Source organism: Electrona antarctica, assembly GCF_951216825.1.
Source record: "Electrona antarctica genome assembly, chromosome: 7".
Taxonomy (NCBI): Eukaryota; Metazoa; Chordata; class Actinopteri; order Myctophiformes; family Myctophidae; genus Electrona; species Electrona antarctica.
The window spans coordinates 44,454,869-44,460,552 of NC_136812.1; positions in this window are offsets into that span (position 1 = coordinate 44,454,869).

The following is a 5,684-nucleotide window of genomic DNA, read 5'->3' on the forward strand; positions in this document are numbered from 1 at the left end:
GTTCTCAGTTTAGTCAGGGAATATTATCAGAAAAATGTCCAATCTGAGAATAAATTCCTTTACCAATATATTTCTTTACCAATGTGTTTGTAAGCGTAACACATCTCATAAAGACAAAGTTATATTTGTTATATTTGTGATATACATACAGTAGCTGAGCCCGCTATTCCGACGCATCGCCATTCTGACTCACCGCATTACTAACCCTGTCCCTAACCCGCATGCAGAAGCCACGTAGGTCGGAATGGCGGTGTGTCAGAATGCCACTCTGTCACCATAGCGAAATGTGATGACCCGGAAAAGTTAAAGTAATATGTAAAGTAATATTAATATATTACTCTTGCTTAGACAGTGACAGTAACAACCCTAGTTTGACCTCTCACATGCTAGCAGAATAGGGAAGCTGAATTTGCACATCATTGTAGCTTCCCTTCAAAAACATAATTTGCATGCACAGTAGCCTACTACGTATGCATGCATGTATTGCGCCTGTCTGTCTGATCACAGTCAAAAGCAGCACGTCTACAGTATACAGTATTCATATTAATCTCTTCCTGTACCATACAGATACCCTTTAAAGACACTGTGTTTACGTGAAACATCACTGGAATCTCGTGCTGCGCGTCTGTCTTCAGATGAGCGACCCAACAGGTCTACAGTAATTGATTGCAAATCGTAATTTCACGTTTCAATCGTCAAAAGTGATGGATGTCCCCATCTCCTATAGCAACATCTGGAGATGTTATCAGAATAATAATGTCTTCAGATTGGGAAAAGGTTGCCAGGTGGCATGTTTTAGAATGTAGATAAATAAATGTCATCGGCTCTCTGAAGTTTGTCCCTTTTTAAGGACAAGTGCTTCTCAAGGACATTCCTCTGACAATCAGCCCGGTTATAGTGCATGTTAGTTAATAGTTAGTGCGACCAGGCCCCTTCGCTAACTCTTCATTCCTCATGTTTCTTTGACGCACTTAAGGCCCACTGTGAATTAAGAATTTGAGACAGTTCTGTGCCCTCTACTTTATTTAACTAATTGAAAATAGGGCTATACTTTTAAGATGTATTGTCTAGGATATTTTAGGCAGTTTATTTTTTCAAGTGGTCAAATTTGTGCTTGTAGAAAAGCTACAAAAGCTTTATCTTAACTTATTGCATTGTCACCTTACAGTAACTGACCATACCATCCCCACAACATCCAGACCCCCAGGAACGCGCCCAGGGGGGGGGGGCGAGACGGTTCGGACTGTCCGGAACGGTCGAGAAATGACAGACTTACCTTGTTGTAGCTTTCCGTGCTCGGACACGTACGTACCTTAGAGTATATATGAATAGAGACGTCACCCGAGTTCTCCTCCCATCCACTTGCATTAAGTTGCTCAAAAGCGCATGAGGCGATTTCACTCCTCCTTCCTTGTAGGAACAGAGTGCATTCTGGGATTGATTGGGCCAAACACATGAACGCGCTGCCATTGCACTGAAACCGCGTTCACGTGTCATCATGAACGTGCGCAATGATAGTCAACGGACCAGCGCGTTCATGTGTTTGGCCCACGCTGCAATACCAAATTCGGCCACTATGTCCATTGCGCCTCAGGGTTTCCTCCGGGTGCCGTCTCTATTCATATATACTCTAAGGTACGTACGTACACATACACGTACACATACCTACAGACACACATAGCTGCATAATGGAGCGGAATAAATACAAAAATATACAAAATAGCTGATCTACAAGCTATGTTCGTTTGAATGTCAATTAAAGACACATTGACCAAGGGGCAAGTAAAGTAATCTCGAATGCTGAACTTGAGAATCCAAATCCAACATACTGATCGCCCCTTGTAAGTGCAGCTGCAAGTTAAAGACTTGGACAAATTGGTCTTATCTTGAATCTTACACAAAGTCCGAGCTGTGAGTAATTGGCTTGTGACTCCAACCATAGATCTATCGTTTGAGCAATGCTAGCTCATTGTCCGATATAAATTAGAGTGATGATAAGAATCTGTCAGAAGGGTTTGGTTTTGTTCACAGCTGGCGCTGGGAGTGTTGTGTGGGTGGCTGTGACTTAGATCAAAGCAGACCACACGCATGCATGGGTCAGTGGCCTAATACATTGATGGACTAGCACTGTTACACCCAACGTCACTCTGTGTCCTAATTGGGCTTCACAGCCAGCTAAACTATCTCCTATAAGTCTCCTCCAATAAGGAACAGGCAGATGTGTTGTACATGGACTGGCTTTATTATAGTTAAGTGTGTAACTGAAAGACATAAAGAGAAAGAAAAAGACAAACCGCTTGTTACAGGTAACGCAAACAACAAGTAGACATGTCAGGTAAGTGTTAACTGCACAGTTAAGCATTTGGTACAACTACAAGCAATCAGAACTTAAGGTATGGTAAATATTGTATAACAGCATCCAAAAATAATAAGTAGGCCCAAAGCCTGAACTAACATCCCTACCATGCATGGCAATAAAGTATACAAGCAGGTAGAAAATATGTCCCAATAGTTCCCAATAAATACTAACAATAATAGATAACACATCCACTTACTCAGTTTGCCACTCAAGGGCTAGAAACCAACTGATGGCTTTGGATGAAACTTCAGAATACACTCAAACATGTTGCTTGTGTTGCCAACGCGTATATCTAGTGTGCGTCTGAGCATAGACATGGTAAAGGCCTATTCGGTGGTGAGGTGACCACCGGAGCTGTAATAACGTGGAGCGGTGGTGAGTACAAACAGAGAGAAGGGCTGGGGAGAGCGATGGTTTGCTCTTCACCGCGGCTCAGTGACGTCATGTTGTAGTTCAGTGGTCACCTCACCACCGAAAATATTAGACTATGAATAACGCTTAACGCCTCTCCAAGGACCATCATCTTATCGTAGTTTCCTTTATGGTGCCATTTGTCTTTCCACCACTGGTTTTCTGTGATGAAGAAGGACACCTTTCTCCACTGAGTGGCTTTCTCACCCCTCTACTCAGCCTCCTCACGATAGCTGGTTCAGCCAAACTGCTGATCATGGCACCCTGCTTGCACCTTTCTTCTCCCTCAGACATCTGTCCATAGACGTGTTCTGCTTCAGATATGACGCTGAAAGATGAGAAGCCGCCCATCTCCACAGCCATCTCATTCTCACCGTCCTCCCCGTCCTCTTCTGCAGGGTCGGTCAGCTGTTCCTGTTGGATCTCTTTCAGCTGCAGAATGTTCTCCAGAGCCTGAGGGGTCTCCTCTCCTCCCTGCCATGTCCCTCTTCCATCCTCTCCTGGGGGTGTCTCTTCTTCCACCTCTTGTGTGTTGTGTTTTTCCTAATGAATAACTGACTGTATTGTGTATCTACAGTTTCATGATTACTGTGATGTGCTGCTTGCTCTTTCCTCTTTTTGTTTTTGTCTTGTGTTTTTCTTGTTTGTATTGTGCTTTTAATTTATACCTTTCTAGTTTGTCTTACTTTATTTGTATACATTTACAATTCATCTTGTGTGAAAACGTAAAAAAAATCAATATGCCTAAAAAAAAAAATGCATGGCACTTGAGATGCAGTGCCATGTTTTCTTCTTGATAGCCAATGTGCCAAATCAACATTAATTTCAATTATTTATGACACCACATCAAACTTAAATATTTAAATATAACAGATTTTCTCTCCGCCTTTTCCTTTCTTCACCTTTCTGACCCCGCCCCGTAGCGGGAACTCACCCAATGGAACAAAAGTCATTTCAGACAGAACAATAACCTGCATGGCTTAAATTTCACCCTTAACACAAATCAATGTCGCAGGGAATCAATCCATGAATCTCAATCACAAAGTTTATTTGCGATCGAAACTAAATTGGAAATTAAACTCCAAACACTGACAAGTAAATCAACATCTGAAGCCAAGGCAATAAACACACAGAGAATTGTCACAAATGGATAGAATCTGGCGAGCTGCAAACTGAAAAGCAGGGTTTAAATTACAGTTGAGTGATTGGTAGCATGGTGTGCAGGTGTGAAGTTAAGGAGTCCAGTCTTGATTGGTTGGAAAATAATGAGCTGATGGAATGAGTGTACATGGAGACTAATGTCTCCATGTACTGAAATTGACACGGTGGGGCAAACACAGCATGGGCGCAATAAACACCTGCACCTCCTAAAAGACACGCATGCACACACACACACACATCTTTCTTTCTCGGTATCGCGCACGCACGCGCCTACACAGAACTGCTGATAAGGCTAAGCCTATATTGTTTATAGTGTATGAGAGTTTTAGACACACACACACACACACACACACACACACACTCACACTCACACTCACACACACACACACACACACACACACACACACACACACACACACGCGTAGACACATTTCTTTATACTGTGCTGCCTGCGGTGTCAAAAATAATCTCCTCTTTGATGGTGGACGAGGCATTCTCGTTGCGTGCAGAACACCAGCACCACAGAAGCGTTGCCTACTGGAGCCATACTGCTGTGCTGTGTTGCTTACCATTAGTGTGCGTTCAGGTAAACAGTTAAAGCTGTTGTTATGCAAAGTACCTTGAAAAGCGCTATATAAATTGTATGTATTATTATTACTGGGTACTTCACACGGTGTAAAAATAGGGGGGCACCGCCAGTAAACCTAGACTGGGTACTTTATAGCCGGGGAGCCACGGGCTTAGGGCCGATTCATACTCCTATTTTACCGCTGTTTCGGCGCTGTAGTGCCGAAATGATTTCGGCTCGTCAGACATTTTCAGTAGCTCCGAAGAGCCGACTTTAGGACGGTACCCGCCCCCCCGAACCTAAAATGACGTCACATTGTAGGCTCTACAGAGCCGAACCGACTTTTATTCGGCTCTAAAATAGGAGTATGAATCGGCCCTTAACCTGTGATGTCATGCCGTAGTTTTTATTTGTGTTTTCTCTATTCACTTGGTCATTAAGGTCCACAGAATGAGAGGCCTGCTCTGCCGAAAACATCGCGAAAAAAAGTTATGGCCATTTTTGTATACCACACCATCATGCTAGCATGTGACAATTGTGACGTGTCAAACTAGGGGGTTTCCATTATTCTGAATCCATTTCAAGCATTTGTTTTGCACGAAAAACTCCTCCTTGGCCTAAAAACGTCTATAGCCGTCATCACAAATGTGATGAGGTCAGCACAAATGTGATGAGGTCAACACATTTGGGCACATTTTGGCAAGTGGCTATGGCCGAATATACAAAAATGGCCATAACCTTTTTTCGCGATGTTTCCGGCAGAGCAGGCCTCTCATTCTGTGGACCTTAATGACCAAATTAATAGAAAAAACACAAATAAAAAGTATGGCATGACATCACAGGTCCTGTCCAATTTTGGGCCTGTGGCCCCCCGGCTATTACTACTTGGTGCGTCTTGGAAAGTCTGGTGAGTGGTGAGTCTGTTGTTGTTTGACCGAGGTGGTTAGGTGTGTCTTCTCTTGAATCTAGGGGGATGCGTTCTGGTGTGCATGCGCGTGCACCGTTCCGTTCCTGCGTGTCACAATTTATTTTGGTACCACGGCATGGTACTGCGTTCTACGACCATGACACCACTGCAAATCTCATGAATGATCTAAAACCTAACGTACAGTCCCCCCCCCCCCCCAGGCGCTGAGTCTGATTGTCTCCACCATGTTGTCCGTCACCAATTGCTCTTCTGAAGCG